Here is an 11,890-nt window from a genome sequence, read left to right as displayed (position 1 = left end):
GTGATGTTCTCTCCTGATCAGAGATTATGAATTTTTAGGGAGAGCACCACCGTTGTGATGTGCCCTTCTCAGTGTCACATCAGGGGGTTCGGGATATCAACATGACTCACCACCGGGGATTTTAACCTGGATCATGTGGGTAAGGTCTTTTCTGTGGGGTTTCTCCACTGCAAAGTTCAATGTTTCCCTTTCTAATTTGGGGGGAGATACTTTGAAGTGATGTAAAAGCAGTTTTTCTCCTTAAACTTTCGCCCACTGATTTTATCATTCATTGGTAGGTCTTGCCAGCAATAATTTTTTGTATGGTGTTTCAGTGGTGATTTTCTATTTCCCTCCTTCCTTCTATGTTTATTTATTGGAATTTTTCTGTAAGAAAGATTTGCCATATGTTTATTCACTTATTCAATTGCTTATTTATATCAGTATTCACTGATGGATATTTATAATCCAACACCTCCATTAGTATCTATTTGGTTGCTCAAATAGTTTCAGCTTTGGCCATGGGGAGCTCTTTCAGTCTGGCTCCTATGTCCTTTTCCACATGCCTCCCTGTCTGTCTGTCCATCCACTCATTTATTTAGTTACTTATTTTTGAGCACTTCCTTACTGTATGGCGCCACAAAGTGCTCCAGTCTCATCATGTATTTCCCCTGCTCCTAGCTCAAGTTAATATTATATATTTTAAAACGTAATAAGAGCAACATATTAAGAGACATGTCAGAAAGGCCACTTTGAGGAGGTCAAATGGGTGAGTGCTGCCAGGATCAAGCTGGAGCTGAGGCTGTGGCTGCAGGGACAGAGAATAAGGTCGGTGCAGAGCATGGCAAGGAGGATGTATCAATAGGTGTCCCTGCTGCTTGGAGAAAGGGGTGGGATGGACCCGCGGGTTCTCTGCTGGCGGTGATGCCCTGCAGTTCCTGAGACTGGAAGCCCAGAGGGAGCTTGGCTTCACTTTCGGGGCTGCTTGGAGAAAGGGGTGGGATGGACCCGCGGGTTCTCTGCTGGCGGTGATGCCCTGCAGCTCCTGAGACTGGAAGCCCAGAGGGAGCTTGGCTTCACTTTCGGAGCCTCCAGCAGTGATTTTATCACTGGGGCTCTCAGCTCTTTTCTTTTCCTTTCCCCTGGGGCTCTTTTGAGGAAGTAGGGCTTCCTCCCGGGCCATCTCCTGGGCTTGTGGGCTCCTCTCCTTCTCAGCAGGGCTGAGCTGGAGGCCTGCTTCTCACCAGCAGGCTCGGAGTCCTCTTTCACTCGTAAGGTGGCAGCTGACGCTCCTTCCTGCCCCCTGGGCACTGTCTCAGGAGCTCGGGACAGGCAGCACAGCTGAGGTCCCTGCTCTCAGGAAGCTGCCAGTTCTTGGGTGCATAATGAACAAGTGCATAAATAAACAGTCCAGCTTATTGCAAAGCAAGGGGTGAAATGGAGCAACGTGGTGGAAAGGAACTGAGACTGGAGATGGTTCATTCTCCTTACTGAAGGTCCCGTTAGAAAGGGACATTTGAGTGAAGATCTACACGGAGGAGTTAGCTATGTAAACATTCAAAGCTACCTGTAAAGCTACCAGGCATGTAGCTGACCTAAGCCATGTAGAGTGGGAGGGTTTATATTTAAATCGGAGGCATACAGAGGTATGGCAGGCATTTTGCTATTAGTCTGCTCTTGGGTTGTCATTGACCTCACTGCACCACCTGGCCTCCTGCTCATCTAAGTTTAGCTCCATTTCCCAGTGAGGTGCACACATGTGCACCCATGAGCACACACGTGTGCCTTGCTCAAGCCATGCTGGACTACTTGGCTTTGCCTGAACGTACCGACTTTGTGCCTTTGACACACTGTCCTGTCTCTGCAATGTCTCTCTGTCCTCTTCCGTGTTGCAAACTTAAGGCCCACCTCCAATGCTGCTTCTCTCCTGGGGCTCACTCACCGAGGGCTGCTCCTCCTCCCCTCCCAGCCGTCTTGCACACTTTCATGTAGATAGAAAAGGGCACTGCATTGCGACATGCCTGCAGCACAGACAGCGCCAGGCTCTCCAGCTCTGTGCTCCCTTGGAGCTCTCGTTGGCGGAGCCTGGGCCTCAACCCTGCCCTTGCCCAAGGTTGTCCACACTCAAAGGGAATTAAAAACATGACAGGCACTGCTGCTTTCTTAATTTATGATGGATGCTCTTCCCTTCTAGAGGCCAGAAGTCACACAAGCTCTGACAGCGCCAATTCAGGGCAGTTTTTGGTGTCGCCGTCTCTGTGGAACTGAAGATTTTTATTTGCTTTTCCATGTCCTCTCTCCACCTGCTGTGTGGTGCAGAAGGCTGACCTGCATGGACTATTGTCCCAGGTACCCTTGCTCTCTGTCTTTCTCTTGGGTTTGGCCAGTGGCTCTGGAAGATGATCTCTCAGGTCCACTGTGAGGTCCCAGTTTCTTGGTTAATTTTTGCACCAAAGGCCAAAGATCCTCTTCACACAGCTGCTCCCTGGGTTCCCGAAAGCATGTCTCCCTTTCCCCCTTTGGGTCTAGGCTTCTAGGGTCTCGCTGGTGCTGCCAGCTCTGCAGGGCTGCATCTTCCTTTGCTGGTTTCTCTTGGCTCTGCCTGCGCCTCTGTAAATATCACCTTTCCTTAGCTGACTTATTGATCATGCTCTTCTTTGCTGGGACCCAGACTGAGCTATTTGAGAAGCCTAATAATAGTAATAATTCCAGCAAAAGGAGGTCAACTGTCTGAGAAATATTTCATCAAGACATTGTTTTAGTTTTCTATTGCTACATAGCAAATCACCACAAACATAGCAGTTTAAAACAACAAGCATTTATTCTGTCGTTCCGTAGGTCAGGAGTCCAGGCGTGGCACAATTGGGCTCTCTTGCTTGGGATCTCATGAAACTGAAATCAAGGTGTTGATTTGTCTGCTTTCTTGTCTGGGGGCTCTGAGCTAAAATCTGCTTCTCAGCTCATGCAGGCTGATGGCAGAATTCAGCTCTTTGTGGTTGCAAGATGAAGTTTCCCTTCCCTCGCAGCTGTCAGCTCCTGGAAGTAGCTCTAGCTCTCATTCCTTGCCTCATGGTCCCCACCATCCTCAGAGCCAGCAGTGAGAATTTCCCTTGCATCAAATCCCTGTTCAGAATTCAGCTCTTTGTGGTTGCAAGATGAAGTTTCCCTTCCCTCGCAGCTGTCAGCTCCTTGAAGTAGCTCTAGCTCTCATTCCTTGCCTCATGGTCCCCACCATCCTCAGAGCCAGCAGTGAGAATTTCCCTTGCATCAAATCCCTGTTGACTTTGAACAACCTTCTCCAGGAAGAGACGCATCCCCTAAGGGATCCCCGATTAGGCGAGGTCTTGAGGATGATCCCCCTTTCTGTGCGTTTCGCGTGACCTCACCACTCGAGTGATGTCCCTCTGTCTTCACAGGTCCTGCTCACGTTCAGGAGGAGGGGACTCCACAAAGACATGTGTGGGTCATTGCTGGGTCACTTGAGAATTCTGCCCACTACAGCCTCGATGGGTCCTGATGGATCATCAGTTGTTCTCCAGTGACAATATGTGTGTCCCTTGGATTCTGGGTCTTTCCCTTGGACAGCTATGGACAAACCCAGCTTCCTTCTGGATCTTTGTCCTGGCTTTTGTTTGCTGCTAGGATGTTATCTGGAGACATTAATCTTCTAGGATGCATTTGGAAAGGATTGGGCCGTTCTTTGTATATATGAACAGAAGTTTATTTCTTACATTTCTGGAGGCTGGGAAGTCCAAGGTCAGGGTGCTGGCAGGTCTGATGCCTGGTGAGAGCTGCTCTCTGATTCCAAGATGGGACCTTGAACACTGCTCTGGACAGAGGAGGGCTGTGTCACTGTGGGCTTGCCACAGGTCCGAGTGTCAAATGTTGCTAAGCACATGAGAGGTTCTTTGCTTCTCTGGGGACTTAGCAAATAGCATGGGAGACATAGTGGCATCAACAGATAAGTTGATGAGGGCCAGAGCTACCCTCACTTTGCCCAATTACAGTGGTGCTCTTTCCAAAACGTGGGGCTGATCACCGCTCACGAGTGCTCTCAGGTCGACCCCACATTTGCTCTCTTTTATGGTTCCTAAGGCATTTCAGCATAAGCTGTCTTATTTGTGGCTCTTAATAACTACCCTCTGGAAGTTGTATAATATAAATAATAAGTATGTAGTTGATAATATACGTGTCGTATCTGCAAACGGATAGAGCAACTGTTTGTTGTGCTGCATTCCCTACATCCCCAGTATTGATTGGAAGGGAAGGCATTTCTTGTCATGCATCCTTAATAACACAGAGAACATTCAGTATCGCGGATGGCTGTCATCTCTTCCCAGCCATGGCTAATGCTGTAACGTCTATTCTAATACAACTGTGTCACATATGCTGCACGTGCTTTTACTCCACCTGTATTCCTAGAATGGATACGTCGCTACCCTTGGCTTTTTGCAATCAAGATGGCAAAAACGTTTGGCTTCCATTTACTGGGGTTGCTCTTGAAGATCAGCACAGATCCGTACACCAGTGCCTCTTTACATAGAGATCTTCAACACAGGAGAGATTGGTTTTTCCCTTATGTGGTTGGATAATATTAAGGGAGTTAAAGATTTATTATTTTTCTCCACATCTCTATTTGTTTTATGAAGAATGAAAAAAATATCAAGACCTTTTCTAAGTTGCCACATTAGGGACGTCTGCTGGGGAGTGGGTTGGAAGCCCAGGAGAGCCCATTTCCAGCCCCATAGCATGTGCCCACATTTCCGGGCTGGGGTGCAGGGAGAGATCTCTCCCAGCCGGCACCACCACTGGAAGCAGCTGGAGCTGTGGTGCACAATTTTGTCTTCCAAAGAGTATCTTCGTGTGCTGGGCCCTGTGCTAGGAGGAGAGCTGCACCAGCCCCTTATGAGGTCACCCTGGAGTGCTAACAAGTTGGGGGCTGCAAGAAGTTGCCCGGCTCTGATTCAGGGCAGCCCCCTGCCTGCTGCTCTTTTGCAGGTCGGGTTCTCCAGGAAGCCGGCTCTGAGACGGAGGTCACTGTGCAGATGTTTGACAGGGAGGGCCTGTGGGATCAACACCTGTGCAAGGAGGGAGAAGATGATACTGAGCAGAAGGAGAAGCTTGGCTCTGATGCAGCCTGCAGTAGCCTCAGTTGACTCCATGAGAGCTCTGGAGCTAAACGTCCCATCAGATTGTCCTGAAGTTTTAGGTCCTTTGTGCCCCTGCCTTGACAAGGCACCTGTGTGGGCCTCCCCTGGGGAAAGCACGATCATGGTTGAGGGGGTTTCCTACAGCTGGAGCCATCTCCGAAGCAGCCGTCCACCAGCAGCTGGGGCAACAATTCCTGTCTCGGAGGGGCACCTAAGCGGTGCACCATAATGTCCACTGCAGCGTCTCTCCAAAGACCTTCCACATCATTCACTTGTGATGTGCTTTTCCACAAGCCTCAGAAAAGAGTGTATCATTCAGCTTAGACCACCTTATGCTGCAGTAACAAAGGATCCCCACATGCCAGTGGCTTGCTACAAGGGTTGTTTCTTGCTCCGGCTAAATATTAAATATATGCCACGTGTGCCTCTTTATTCTGAGCCCCAGCAGACACGAGTACCTAGTTTGGACATTGGTGAGCTCCAGGCAGCAGGAAAGTGAGCCCACAGAGCCATGCCACAACTTTGAAAGCTTTTGTTCAGAAGGGACCATGTCACTTCCACCAACATACCACAGAGTAAGCCACATGACCAAATCTGCCGTCTATGGGGCAAGGAGTATAACCCTCTCACAGGGTGGGTGCAGGAAGAAGGCAGTGACTATTTTGATAATATACAGTCCCCAGCAAAAGCATATATCAGGAAGTCAGGGGAGTGGATCAGAGTATGTCACAGAGGTGGGGGGTGGGGGGCGAGGGGGCTAGGAGAAAGGAAATAGCTCCCAAAGGAGCTGTAAAAATTTGTGATACTGCCAGAATATATTTTACTTAAATTGCATATATTTTATTTTAAAATTATTTTTAATTGACATGTAATAATTTTTAAAATTATTTTTTAATCAACATTTTTAGGAGGTACAGGCATGAGCCTGGAAGACATTATGTTAAGTGAAATAAGTCAGGCACAGAAAGAAATAGCACATGTTCTCACTCTCGAAAAAATTGAGCTCATAGAAGTAGAGAGTAGACTAGTGGTTACTAGAGGTGGGCAGCATAGGGGGTGGGGGGTGGAGAGGGGTTGGTTCATAGAGACAAACTTACAGCTTGATAGGAAGAATAATTTCTAATGTTCTGGAGGAGTGCCAGGTGACTATAATTAAGAGTAAATTATACTTTTCCCCCGAATGTGGAAGGGCTCATCACAGTTCTTTCAGCCAATGTGCAGACAGTCCAGGAAGCAGAGCAGAGCTGCAGGAGGGGACGTTAGACTTTCTGTGACTCTCCATCCTACGCTGACTCCCCACCCTCCCACGAGACGTTCTTTCAGCCAATGTGCAGACAGTCCAGGAAGCAGAGCAGAGCTGCAGGAGGGGACGTTACACTTTCTGTGACTCTCCATCCTATGCTGACTCCCCACCCTCCCACGAGACGTTTGTATTCCCACTTCCTTTTGCAAAGCCACAGTTAGAAAAAAACACTTGATAGGCAGTGGTTTTTCTGACCATGATCTCTAGCAAAAAATACTTTTTCTATTAGGATATGGTACTCACAAAAACTGGAGAAAATCTTTACATGACTTTCTCTTACTATAGACACATTCTAACTTTTCCTAACCTTTTCTACCCCTCCCCCCAACACAAAATTGCAGGTTGTGACCCATCAAATTGACTGATTTCACAAACCTCTTATTGGTTTGTACGATTTTGCTAGGGCTGCCATAAAAAATTGGCTACAACCTGGGTGGTTTAAAACAATAAAAGTTTATTCCCTCGTAGTTGTGGAGGCTTAGAATTCCCTAACCAAGGTGTCTTCAGGGTCACGCTCTCTTCGAGGGCTCTAGGGGAGAGTTCTGGCTGGGCTTTTTCAGCTCCTGGTGGTGCCAGCAATGCTTGGCTTGTAGATGCATCACTCCAGTCTCTGCCTCTGTCATTACATGGCCTTCTCCCTGCGTCTGTGTTTCTTCTCCTCTTATAAGGACACCAGTCATATTGATTAGGGCCACCCTAATGACCTCATCTTAACTTGACTACATCTGCAAGGATCCTATTTTTAAATGAGGTCACATTCACAGGAACCAGAAGTTAGTATGTGGGGGGGAGGCAGGCACAATTCAATCCAGCAGAGGCTCCCTAATGGAAATTTGAAAAACTCAGCCCATGAAGGCAAAGTTATGTTGCCAGCCTTTTACATTATGATCTTTTGAAAGAGCTTAATTTAAAGGATGGAATTCTACTAGTTCAGTTTCAGCAGGTCTTCATATCCCCCACGTTTGAGCTAGTAAAGGTGCCCTTGGGAGAAGAAGCTCCTCTGGGCAATGCTTGGAGTTCCTGCTGGATTTTGACCCCCAGTTGCCTAAGAAGAATGACCTTGGCCAGCCCCTTAGGAGACTCTGAGTGACAAACTCCTGTAAGGCAATTGGAGATATTTAGAGGTAGGGTGCTCTTGGAGTCTTTTCAATAATCCTAAGCATCCCAAGTTAGAACCCCCAAATTAAATGTCCTGGAAGCCATGTTTTTGAGATACTGCTGTAAGAGTAGAAGCCTCCAGCCTCCTTTAGATTCAAATAGGCAATTTACTGTCAGACAATTTCTTCTGCTTAGTGAATCAAGTCACTTTCAAAGAGACGAGGGTAAAAACCACAAAGCCTTTTTATATTCCAAATGAAAGTTAATAGTAAGATTCCAAGGGAGGTCAAATGACCCTCAAATTGTTGAGACACAGAGACGACACTATATATAAACAAGGTTTGAGACAATGATTATCCTTGCCAGCTCGCGGGGAGCTTGAGCTGTCAACTTCCTGTTGCTTCCATCGGAATGAGTGACATTCACACCTTTAAATGCAAAAATGAAAGAGGAACTGCACCTGCCTCCCAGGGAGATGCCAGGCACCAGGGAGATGCCAGGCACCATGGAAATGCCACTCAGAAGCATCATTACTCCCACTCTCTGAATTTTCTTGTTCTTGCTTAATTTCCATTTCCATTAGAAAATATTCTCTAAAATTAACTCCAGATTGATAACTTCCATGTAGTTTCCACACAGAGGTAAAATTTTTAACTACTTAGAAAGAATTTCCCCATGCGTTGCAAGGAAATTGGATTAATCCTTGTTCACATCACATGGATACTTTTGTTTGGACAGATTTTAAAAAAAACAAAACAAAACATGCATGACCATGGCCACTTATATATAATCATACCGTTAATAGTGAGTGGTTAGAGTTTCAAGTCGCCTTGGAGATCATTTTACTTGAGATCATTTCAACAAATGCAAGAAAGAAGGATTTGAGAGATAAAACAATTGCCTACAACCTTACGCACACACACACACACACACACACATATATATATATATATATTATATATATATTATCAATTTCATGAAGCATTTCACATGTGAAAGATTCCTTCTTAGGGATGAAGATGATTTTTTATGTGTGCATGAAGGAAATGATGGGGAGAAAATAGGAACAAAGTCAGTTTAGGGTTTGGGGCTTCCCTGACATCTGCAAACGTGGCCTAAGAATAGACTTGGCTACTCCATCCTGCCTAGGACTTTCGTTTTCTTTGTACTGAGGCATATTTCAATTGCAGATTCCCCCCATGAGAAAGTTGAAAGCTGATGCTAACTCTCTACCTCTTTGCAGAAATATCCTCTTGTCCAGAGGTCCCAGCTCTGTTCCGTGGTTGCTTGGGTGGTGAGCACACCTCTACCTGAAATAGCTTGAAGCTGTAGAGACCATGGGTGGAAGTGGTATTTCATTTATTCATTGGAGATAAAGTTTGGGCTTGAGCTTTTTGGATGAAAACTGGCCACTGTCTTTTGTGTGCGCTATTGAATGATAATTTTAAGAAACAGTAAAATAACGACACACTCAGAAATATACAATGAACACACGTCAAAGATTGTACTTAACTCTTTAATTAATGAGAGAACTAGTATGATGTTACAACTGGTTCAAAGGAAAACACAAACAAACACAGACATACACACAAACACGTAGAGACCATCAGGAACACAGAAATGAATTTACACATAGACACGAAATAGGCCAATATCCGTTGGGCAGTAATCTAGCTCATCTCCACCGGACAATCTGCTTTTCTATAGGCAAGAAGCATCTGCATTGCCATCAATATTCTACAATGCACACACGTGTTTAATACCTTGGGGACGAAGGCTGAGACCACCTGAAGAGTGCCCGAGGCAGCAGTTGTGTTTCCTCACTTAGAGTCTTTTGTACTTTTCTCTGACACTGTATTTTGAATATTGTCCTTGGACTCAGCTTTAATATCTCACATGAAGTTTGCTAACAAAGTTAAAATGCTTATGTATTTCTATATCTAACACAAGTCTACTTAAGTTACCTCAGCAGCAGAATAATTCTGTTTTACACAGTTATTTTCATTGCCTGAAATCATAGATTTTACTTCTTCCATTGAATATATTTAGAATCAATAAAAAGAAGACATCTGGGCTGTACGATCCAGTGTAGGATGTCCTTCTCCAAACTGCACCGCAATGAAGTCACTCACAGCATCTAGTGGGGGAAGCCTTGGATGGGGTCAGGAGATCTGTATGTTCCTTTGTCACTGGCTGTGTGACTTTGGACAACTTTTCCCTCCCTGGATTTTCATCTCATAATCTATTAAAGAAGAGTGTCATAACTCATGACTCTCTCAGCACATAATTCACCATCTCTCGTTAACATCTCCACAGTTCAGAATACTGACTGCAGATCATGATCCTTCACAAATGTCACTCAGTGTCTGTTGGGACCATCAGAAATGTCCCAGAGGCCTGGTCTCTCAAATAGCTCTGCTGGGACTTTCTCCCACTAAGTGCTTGCCTTCATTTTTAGATATAATTTTGAGAAAGTGACAAATTTACTTATCAAGATACACCTTTTTGAAAATACTGGGAGTAAAGCAATTATAAATGGACGTGGGTTTTCCCATTTAGCTAAAATGTAAATTAGCTAACTCTTGCTAATTAACACACAGTTGCCATTTTTGTGGTTGGAACACTCTTGGGTCCACTCTCTTAGCGTTCTTTGAGAGTACAAAGTACTGTTAAGCGCAGTCGTCATGTTATACAACAGGTCTCTTGAGCTTACTCTCTTGCCTAAGTGAAATTTTGTGCCCTTGACCAGCATCTCCCCACCCCGCTCCCCCTTCCAAACTACCCCAGCCTCTGGGAACCACCACTCTGCTCTCCCGTTGTTCTATGAGAGGAACGTTCTCAGATTCTACGTGTGACTAAGATTGTGTGGTGCACAGAACTTTCCGGGCCTGGTCTGTTCCACTTGACATAATGTGTTCCGGTAGCTTTGTAATAGGCGGAACCACCAATGTCTTTCAAACACACACTCTTTTCCAGGCTTTACCTTAGGTGTTGCAAAACCATTGTTTGTTTCAAACCCTCAGGATTCAGTCGTTCCATTTTATAGAAGAGGAAATTGAATTTCTGAGAGTTTAACAGACTGTTCAGGACTGTGATGGATCAGTGCTGAGCTGAGAATGGCGGAGACACAGCTGGAGATGATCCAGTTGTTTCTGTCCACGTAGGACCTGTTGTGCATCAGCCTTAAATGCCCAATTGCTAAAATTAAGAAAAAAATTGAAATCCGAGCTTACTGGAAGCTAGAGCTTTATGAGAGCTGCATTCCTCTGTCTCCTACAGTCTCTTGCCTGTGAATGCTCCCAGCTGGAGTAGCAAGAGCGAGTGGAAAGCTCCAGAGCCCTTGGCGCAGTGAACAAATAGGCCACGGATGATGGATGGATTGTCAAATTATTTAATTTAAAAAAACCTGAAATGCCTACAAAATGTAACCCCCTAATTCAAATTTGTGATACGGGGAGTTTATTGATGACCATATCTATTGCATCTTACATGTCCTACATTGAATTATACAGAGTATTCACTTGGCTATGCTTTCTGAATGTCAGTTTTGCCAAGAAGGTAAACCTCCACCACCCCTCCCTGCCCCCGGCTTGGTCATTGATTTGGCGATCACTCAGGTCAATAAAAATGTTTGCAGGTTTGGATTTGAAAGAGGGATTTGAAACACGTTTCAAATTTTGTACTGAACACGTTTTAACAAATTTTGAGCAGCAGACTGCCTGCTTATAGGAAAAAATCTTGTTATCAAAGGAAGAGAACATTATTACGAAAGCACTGACTTGCTCGGAAGGGCATGTGTGGACAGTTCTATTTTTCAATGGTGAAATCATCCCGATTAGAATTTTACCAAAAATGTTCATGAAGCTATGAAATTAAATTTTAAAAATCTTCATTTTAGGTTACTAGCCTTTTATAAAAAATAAAATCGAAATGCAGAGGAACTGATAAGAGTGGGAACTTAGAGTTGGAGTGCCTGGTTTCACGCCCTGTCTTGGCTGTTTTTGCTCTGTGACTTTAGATAAGTTACTTCACATCTCTGAGCTTCCATTTTCACATGTGAAAATGACAATAATGATGGTTCCCACCTCATTGTGTTGTTGTGAGAATTGAACAATTAACATCAGCATGTAACTAATGCTCAATAGATATTTTTGGTGGTCATGGTCATTTCTTAGGGTACATAAGGAGAGTAATCTTAGATTCAAAAAGAATACCTGCCGTATGTGCTCATTGCAGCATCATTCACAACAGCCAAGACATGCACACGACCTGTGTCTATCGATGGATGAATGAATAAAGAAACTGTGGCATATGTACACAATAGAATGCTCTTCAGCCACAGAAAAAAAGAAAATCCTGT

Source organism: Galeopterus variegatus, unplaced genomic scaffold (assembly GCF_000696425.1).
Source record: "Galeopterus variegatus unplaced genomic scaffold, G_variegatus-3.0.2 Scaffold820, whole genome shotgun sequence".
NCBI classification, from domain to species: domain Eukaryota; kingdom Metazoa; phylum Chordata; class Mammalia; order Dermoptera; family Cynocephalidae; genus Galeopterus; species Galeopterus variegatus.
Note: the sequence above shows the minus strand (reverse complement) of the source record.